Source organism: Phallusia mammillata, chromosome 4 (genome assembly GCF_965637545.1).
Source record: "Phallusia mammillata chromosome 4, kaPhaMamm4.hap1.1, whole genome shotgun sequence".
NCBI classification, from domain to species: domain Eukaryota; kingdom Metazoa; phylum Chordata; class Ascidiacea; order Phlebobranchia; family Ascidiidae; genus Phallusia; species Phallusia mammillata.
The window spans coordinates 8,580,861-8,588,360 of NC_137255.1; the positions used below are offsets into that span (position 1 = coordinate 8,580,861).

Here is a 7,500-nt window from a genome sequence, read left to right on the forward strand (position 1 = left end):
ACTTAAACGAAATGTTGTCTTCGTGTCAAATGCTTTGGTACAAGCCATGCCAAACACTTGAAAATAATTACAAATCAGCTAGTTTGCCTGATTTACAAATCTGTCTCATCCAATCTAATACTTCGCACAAAATATCGCCCAACGTGGGGCTCGAACCGGCGACCGTTGGATTAAGAGTCCAACGCTCTACCGACTGAGCTAGCCGGGCGCACAAGGTTGCAGTCGACTCAAAATGCGTAAACCTTCCAAGCAATACACATCACATAGGTGTGAACATACGACAATGGCAAAGGTTCGAACTTTCTGTTTTTTAACAAGCCTTATGTATAAGTTACATGCAGTTAACACATCGGCTCGTTGGTCTAGGGGTATGATTCTCGCTTTGGGTGCGAGAGGTCACGGGTTCAAATCCCGGACGAGCCCTTCTATAACACTTTTGGTCGCAACGTACAAGTATATTTTGAATGACTGGGTTATCGAAACAATATGTCTTATATCGCACGCTTCCATTTGTTAGAATCAAATCTATCATTTGAAAAAAACGAACAAACAATTAAATGCGTGAACGCAACGTTTCTTACTTTGATCTTTAAACAGTTTGTTTGTTCAATGCAATATAATTGCCAATTCAACAAAATGTTGTCTTTGTGTCAAATGCTTTGGTATAAATCATGTCAAACAATTGAAAAAAGCCAAATCAGCCACTTTATCGGAACTGCAAAGTTTTCTTCCAATCTAATACTTCGCACAAACTATCGCTCAACGTGGGGCTCGAACCCACGACCGTTGGATTAAGAGTCCAACGTTCTACCGACTGAGCTAGCCGGGCGCACAAGGTTGCAGTCGACACAAAATGGGTAAACCTTCCAAGCAATACACATCACACAGGCGTGAACATACGATAATGGCAAAGGATCGAACTTTCTGGTTAAAACAATTCTTGTTTATACGTGCAGTTGACACATCGGCTCGTTGATCTAGAGCAGTAGTTCTCAAACTGTGCGTCGCGACGCCCTGGTGCGTCGTTTCAATCTTCCAAGGGCGTCACAGAATAGTTTCGTTTCGTGGCTTTTTGTTGTTGTATCAATAAACACAGCTTTAATAACAAGTTTCCTCAATAACTTTTATTTCCTGGTGCGTCGCAAGTCCAGAAAACTTTTCCAGGGGCGTCGCAACAACAAAAAGTTTGAGAACCACTGGTCTGGGTGTATGATTCTCGCTTAGGGTGCGAGAGGTCCCGGGTTCAAATCCCGGACGAGCCCTTCTAGAACACTTTTGGTCGCAACGTACAAGTACATTTTAAATGACTGGGTTATCGATACACGTCTGTCTTATATCGTACGCTTCCGTGCCTTACAATCAAATCTATCATTTGAAAAAACAAACCAACAATTAAATGCGTGAACGCAAGGTTTCTTACTTCGATCTTTGAACAGTTTGTTTGTTACATGCAATATAATTGCCACTTAAACAAAATGTTGTCTTCGTGTCAAATGCTTTGGTACAAGCCATGCCAAACACTTGAAAAGAATTCCAAATCAGCTAGTTTGCCTGATTTACAAATCTGTCTCATCCAATCTAATACTTCGCACAAAATATCGCACAACGTGGGGCTCGAACCCACGACCGTTGGATTAAGAGTCCAACGCTCTACCGACTGAGCTAGCCGGGCGCACAAGGTTGCAGTCGACTCAAAATGCGTAAACGTTCCAAACAATACACACCACATAAGTGTGAACATACGATAATGGCAAAGGATCGGACTTTCTGGTTAAAACAATTCTTGTTTATACGTGCAGTTAACACATCGGCTCGTTGGTCTAGGGGTATGATTCTCGCTTCGGGTGCGAGAGGTCCCGGGTTCAAATCCCGGACGAGCCCTTCTAGAACACATTTGGTCGCAACGTACAAGTACATTTCAAATGACTGGGTTATCGATACACGTCTGTCTTACATCGTACGCTTCCGTGCCTTACAATCAAATCTATCATTTGAAAAAACAAACCAACAATTAAATGCGTGAACGCAAGGTTTCTTACTTCGATCTTTGAACAGTTTGTTTGTTACATGCAATATAATTGCCACTTAAACGAAATGTTGTCTTCGTGTCAAATGCTTTGGTACAAGCCATGCCAAACACTTGAAAATAATTCCAAATCAGCTAGTTTGCCTGATTTACAAATCTGTCTCATCCAATCTAATACTTCGCACAAAATATCGCCCAACGTGGGGCTCGAACCGGCGACCGTTGGATTAAGAGTGCAACGCTCTACCGACTGAGCTAGCCGGGCGCACAAGGTTGCAGTCGACTCAAAATGCGTAAACCTTCCAAGCAATACACATCACATAGGTGTGAACATACGACAATGGCAAAGGTTCGAACTTTCTGTTTTTTAACAAGCCTTATGTATAAGTTACATGCAGTTAACACATCGGCTCGTTGGTCTAGGGGTATGATTCTCGCTTTGGGTGCGAGAGGTCACGGGTTCAAATCCCGGACGAGCCCTTCTATAACACTTTTGGTCGCAACGTACAAGTATATTTTGAATGACTGGGTTATCGAAACAATCTGTCTTATATCGCACGCTTCCATTTGTTAGAATCAAATCTATCATTTGAAAAAAACGAACAAACAATTAAATGCGTGAACGCAACGTTTCTTACTTTGATCTTTAAACAGTTTGTTTGTTCAATGCAATATAATTGCCAATTCAACAAAATGTTGTCTTTGTGTCAAATGCTTTGGTATAAATCATGCCAAACAATTGAAAAAAGCCAAATCAGCCACTTTATCGGAACTGCAAAGTTTTCTTCCAATCTAATACTTCGCACAAACTATCGCTGGATTAAGAGTGCAACGCTCTACCGACTGAGCTAGCCGGGCGCACAAGGTTGCAGTCGACTCAAAATGCGTAAACCTTCCAAGCAATACACATCACATAGGTGTGAACATACGACAATGGCAAAGGTTCGAACTTTCTGTTTTTTAACAAGCCTTATGTATAAGTTACATGCAGTTAACACATCGGCTCGTTGGTCTAGGGGTATGATTCTCGCTTTGGGTGCGAGAGGTCACGGGTTCAAATCCCGGACGAGCCCTTCTATAACACTTTTGGTCGCAACGTACAAGTATATTTTGAATGACTGGGTTATCGAAACAATCTGTCTTATATCGCACGCTTCCATTTGTTAGAATCAAATCTATCATTTGAAAAAAACGAACAAACAATTAAATGCGTGAACGCAACGTTTCTTACTTTGATCTTTAAACAGTTTGTTTGTTCAATGCAATATAATTGCCAATTCAACAAAATGTTGTCTTTGTGTCAAATGCTTTGGTATAAATCATGCCAAACAATTGAAAAAAGCCAAATCAGCCACTTTATCGGAACTGCAAAGTTTTCTTCCAATCTAATACTTCGCACAAACTATCGCTCAACGTGGGGCTCGAACCCACGACCGTTGGATTAAGAGTCCAACGTTCTACCGACTGAGCTAGCCGGGCGCACAAGGTTGCAGTCGACACAAAATGGGTAAACCTTCCAAGCAATACACATCACACAGGCGTGAACATACGATAATGGCAAAGGATCGAACTTTCTGGTTAAAACAATTCTTGTTTATACGTGCAGTTGACACATCGGCTCGTTGATCTAGAGCAGTAGTTCTCAAACTGTGCGTCGCGACGCCCTGGTGCGTCGTTTCAATCTTCCAAGGGCGTCACAGAATAGTTTCGTTTCGTGGCTTTTTGTTGTTGTATCAATAAACACAGCTTTAATAACAAGTTTCCTCAATAACTTTTGTTTCCTGGTGCGTCGCAAGTCCAGAAAACTTTTCCAGGGGCGTCGCAACAACAAAAAGTTTGAGAACCACTGGTCTAGGGGTATGATTCTCGCTTAGGGTGCGAGAGGTCCCGGGTTCAAATCCCGGACGAGCCCTTTTATAACACTTTTGGTCGTAACGTACCAGCACATTTTAAATGACTGGGTTATCGATACACGTCTGTCTTATATCGTACGCTTCCGTGACTTACAATCAAATCTATCATTTGAAAAAACAAACCAACAATTAAATGCGTGAACGCAAGGTTTCTTACTTCGATCTTTGAACAGTTTGTTTGTTACATGCAATATAATTGCCACTTAAACAAAATGTTGTCTTCGTGTCAAATGCTTTGGTACAAGCCATGCCAAACACTTGAAAAGAATTCCAAATCAGCTAGTTTGCCTGATTTACAAATCTGTCTCATCCAATCTAATACTTCGCACAAAATATCGCCCAACGTGGGGCTCGAACCCACGACCGTTGGATTAAGAGTCCAACGCTCTACCGACTGAGCTAGCCGGGCGCACAAGGTTGCAGTCGACTCAAAATGCGTAAACGTTCCAAACAATACACACCACATAAGTGTGAACATACGATAATGGCAAAGGATCGGACTTTCTGGTTAAAACAATTCTTGTTTATACGTGCAGTTAACACATCGGCTCGTTGGTCTAGGGGTATGATTCTCGCTTCGGGTGCGAGAGGTCCCAGGTTCAAATCCCGGACGAGCCCTTCTAGAACACATTTGGTCGCAACGTACAAGTACATTTTAAATGACTGGGTTATCGATACACGTCTGTCTTATATCGTACGCTTCCGTGCCTTACAATCAAATCTATCATTTGAAAAAACAAACCAACAATTAAATGCGTGAACGCAAGGTTTCTTACTTCGATCTTTGAACAGTTTGTTTGTTACATGCAATATAATTGCCACTTAAACAAAATGTTGTCTTCGTGTCAAATGCTTTGGTACAAGCCATGCCAAACACTTGAAAAGAATTACAAATCAGCTAGTTTGCCTGATTTACAAATCTGACTCATCCAATCTAATACTTCGCACAAAATATCGCCCAACGTGGGGCTCGAACCCACGACCGTTGGATTAAGAGTCCAACGCTCTACCGACTGAGCTAGCCGGGCGCACAAGGTTGCAGTCGACTCAAAATGCGTAAACGTTCCAAACAATACACACCACATAAGTGTGAACATACGATAATGGCAAAGGATCGGACTTTCTGGTTAAAACAATTCTTGTTTATACGTGCAGTTAACACATCGGCTCGTTGGTCTAGGGGTATGATTCTCGCTTCGGGTGCGAGAGGTCCCAGGTTCAAATCCCGGACGAGCCCTTCTAGAACACTTTTGGTCGCAACGTACAAGCACATTTTAAATGACTGGGTTATCGATACACGTCTGTCTTATATCGTACGCTTCCGTGCCTTACAATCAAATCTATCATTTGAAAAAACAAACCAACAATTAAATGCGTGAACGCAAGGTTTCTTACTTCGATCTTTGAACAGTTTGTTTGTTACATGCAATATAATTGCCACTTAAACGAAATGTTGTCTTCGTGTCAAATGCTTTGGTACAAGCCATGCCAAACACTTGAAAATAATTCCAAATCAGCTAGTTTGCCTGATTTACAAATCTGTCTCATCCAATCTAATACTTCGCACAAAATATCGCCCAACGTGGGGCTCGAACCGACGACCGTTGGATTAAGAGTCCAACGCTCTACCGACTGAGCTAGCCGGGCGCACAAGGTTGCAGTCGACTCAAAATGCGTAAACCTTCCAAGCAATACACATCACATAGGTGTGAACATACGACAATGGCAAAGGTTCGAACTTTCTGTTTTTTAACAAGCCTTATGTATAAGTTACATGCAGTTAACACATCGGCTCGTTGGTCTAGGGGTATGATTCTCGCTTTGGGTGCGAGAGGTCCCGGGTTCAAATCCCGGACGAGCCCTTCTATAACACTTTTGGTCGCAACGTACAAGTATATTTTGAATGACTGGGTTATCGAAACAATCTGTCTTATATCGCACGCTTCCATTTGTTAGAATCAAATCTATCATTTGAAAAAAACGAACAAACAATTAAATGCGTGAACGCAACGTTTCTTACTTTGATCTTTAAACAGTTTGTTTGTTCAATGCAATATAATTGCCAATTCAACAAAATGTTGTCTTTGTGTCAAATGCTTTGGTATAAATCATGCCAAACAATTGAAAAAAGCCAAATCAGCCACTTTATCGGAACTGCAAAGTTTTCTTCCAATCTAATACTTCGCACAAACTATCGCTCAACGTGGGGCTCGAACCCACGACCGTTGGATTAAGAGTCCAACGCTCTACCGACTGAGCTAGCCGGGCGCACAAGGTTGCAGTCGACACAAAATGCGTAAACCTTCCAAGCAATACACATCACACAGGCGTGAACATACGATAATGGCAAAGGATCGAACTTTCTGGTTAAAACAATTCTTGTTTATACGTGCAGTTGACACATCGGCTCGTTGATCTAGGGCAGTAGTTCTCAAACTGTGCGTCGCGACGCCCTGGTGCGTCGTTTCAATCTTCCAAGGGCGTCACAGAATAGTTTCGTTTCGTGGCTTTTTGTTGTTGTATCAATAAACACAGCTTTAATAACAAGTTTCCTCAATAACTTTTGTTTCCTGGTGCGTCGCAAGTCCAGAAAACTTTTCCAGGGGCGTCGCAACAACAAAAAGTTTGAGAACCACTGGTCTAGGGGTATGATTCTCGCTTAGGGTGCGAGAGGTCCCGGGTTCAAATCCCGGACGAGCCCTTTTATAACACTTTTGGTCGTAACGTACAAGCACATTTTAAATGACTGGGTTATCGATACACGTCTGTCTTATATCGTACGCTTCCGTGCCTTACAATCAAATCTATCATTTGAAAAAACAAACCAACAATTAAATGCGTGAACGCAAGGTTTCTTACTTCGATCTTTGAACAGTTTGTTTGTTACATGCAATATAATTGCCACTTAAACGAAATGTTGTCTTCGTGTCAAATGCTTTGGTACAAGCCATGCCAAACACTTGAAAAGAATTCCAAATCAGCTAGTTTGCCTGATTTACAAATCTGTCTCATCCAATCTAATACTTCGCACAAAATATCGCCCAACGTGGGGCTCGAACCCACGACCGTTGGATTAAGAGTCCAACGCTCTACCGACTGAGCTAGCCGGGCGCACAAGGTTGCAGTCGACTCAAAATGCGTAAACCTTCCAAGTAATACACATCACATAGGTGTGAACATACGACAATGGCAAAGGTTCGAACTTTCTGCTTTTTAACAAGCCTTATGTATAAGTTACATGCAGTTAACACATCTGCTCGTTGGTCTAGGGGTATGATTCTCGCTTAGGGTGCGAGAGGTCCCGGGTTCAAATCCCGGACGAGCCCTTCTATAACACTTTTGGTCGCAACGTACAAGTATATTTTGAATGACTGGGTTATCGAAACAATCTGTCTTATATCGCACGCTTCCATTTGTTAGAATCAAATCTATCATTTGAAAAAAACGAACAAACAATTAAATGCGTGAACGCAAGGTTTCTTACTTTGATCTTTAAACAGTTTGTTTGTTCAATGCAATATAATTGCCACTTAAACAAAATGTTGTCTTTGTGTCAAATGC

At 41.8% G+C, this 7,500-nt stretch overlaps 16 non-coding genes across 16 annotated transcripts; 8 read left to right on the forward strand and 8 right to left on the reverse strand.

Moving 5' to 3' along the window:
• Positions 1-351: 351 nt before the first annotated feature.
• Positions 352-423, forward strand: Trnap-ugg (transfer RNA proline (anticodon UGG)). Its single transcript has one exon. It is a non-coding gene; the product is annotated as a tRNA-Pro (tRNA).
• A 333-nt stretch (positions 424-756) lies between these two features.
• On the reverse strand, positions 757-829 carry Trnak-cuu (transfer RNA lysine (anticodon CUU)). Its single transcript has one exon. It is a non-coding gene; the product is annotated as a tRNA-Lys (tRNA).
• A 770-nt stretch (positions 830-1,599) lies between these two features.
• Positions 1,600-1,672, reverse strand: Trnak-cuu (transfer RNA lysine (anticodon CUU)). The gene has a single exon. It is a non-coding gene; the product is annotated as a tRNA-Lys (tRNA).
• Positions 1,673-1,809: 137 nt separating this feature from the next.
• Positions 1,810-1,881, forward strand: Trnap-cgg (transfer RNA proline (anticodon CGG)). The gene has a single exon. It is a non-coding gene; the product is annotated as a tRNA-Pro (tRNA).
• A 553-nt stretch (positions 1,882-2,434) lies between these two features.
• Positions 2,435-2,506, forward strand: Trnap-ugg (transfer RNA proline (anticodon UGG)). Its single transcript has one exon. It is a non-coding gene; the product is annotated as a tRNA-Pro (tRNA).
• Positions 2,507-3,027: 521 nt separating this feature from the next.
• Positions 3,028-3,099, forward strand: Trnap-ugg (transfer RNA proline (anticodon UGG)). Its single transcript has one exon. It is a non-coding gene; the product is annotated as a tRNA-Pro (tRNA).
• A 333-nt stretch (positions 3,100-3,432) lies between these two features.
• On the reverse strand, positions 3,433-3,505 carry Trnak-cuu (transfer RNA lysine (anticodon CUU)). Its single transcript has one exon. It is a non-coding gene; the product is annotated as a tRNA-Lys (tRNA).
• Positions 3,506-4,275: 770 nt separating this feature from the next.
• On the reverse strand, positions 4,276-4,348 carry Trnak-cuu (transfer RNA lysine (anticodon CUU)). The gene has a single exon. It is a non-coding gene; the product is annotated as a tRNA-Lys (tRNA).
• A 137-nt stretch (positions 4,349-4,485) lies between these two features.
• Trnap-cgg (transfer RNA proline (anticodon CGG)) lies at positions 4,486-4,557 on the forward strand. Its single transcript has one exon. It is a non-coding gene; the product is annotated as a tRNA-Pro (tRNA).
• A 337-nt stretch (positions 4,558-4,894) lies between these two features.
• Positions 4,895-4,967, reverse strand: Trnak-cuu (transfer RNA lysine (anticodon CUU)). Its single transcript has one exon. It is a non-coding gene; the product is annotated as a tRNA-Lys (tRNA).
• A 137-nt stretch (positions 4,968-5,104) lies between these two features.
• Trnap-cgg (transfer RNA proline (anticodon CGG)) lies at positions 5,105-5,176 on the forward strand. The gene has a single exon. It is a non-coding gene; the product is annotated as a tRNA-Pro (tRNA).
• Positions 5,177-5,513: 337 nt separating this feature from the next.
• Positions 5,514-5,586, reverse strand: Trnak-cuu (transfer RNA lysine (anticodon CUU)). The gene has a single exon. It is a non-coding gene; the product is annotated as a tRNA-Lys (tRNA).
• Positions 5,587-5,729: 143 nt separating this feature from the next.
• Trnap-ugg (transfer RNA proline (anticodon UGG)) lies at positions 5,730-5,801 on the forward strand. Its single transcript has one exon. It is a non-coding gene; the product is annotated as a tRNA-Pro (tRNA).
• A 333-nt stretch (positions 5,802-6,134) lies between these two features.
• Trnak-cuu (transfer RNA lysine (anticodon CUU)) lies at positions 6,135-6,207 on the reverse strand. The gene has a single exon. It is a non-coding gene; the product is annotated as a tRNA-Lys (tRNA).
• Positions 6,208-6,977: 770 nt separating this feature from the next.
• Trnak-cuu (transfer RNA lysine (anticodon CUU)) lies at positions 6,978-7,050 on the reverse strand. The gene has a single exon. It is a non-coding gene; the product is annotated as a tRNA-Lys (tRNA).
• A 143-nt stretch (positions 7,051-7,193) lies between these two features.
• On the forward strand, positions 7,194-7,265 carry Trnap-agg (transfer RNA proline (anticodon AGG)). The gene has a single exon. It is a non-coding gene; the product is annotated as a tRNA-Pro (tRNA).
• The last annotated feature ends 235 nt before the right edge of the window (positions 7,266-7,500 follow it).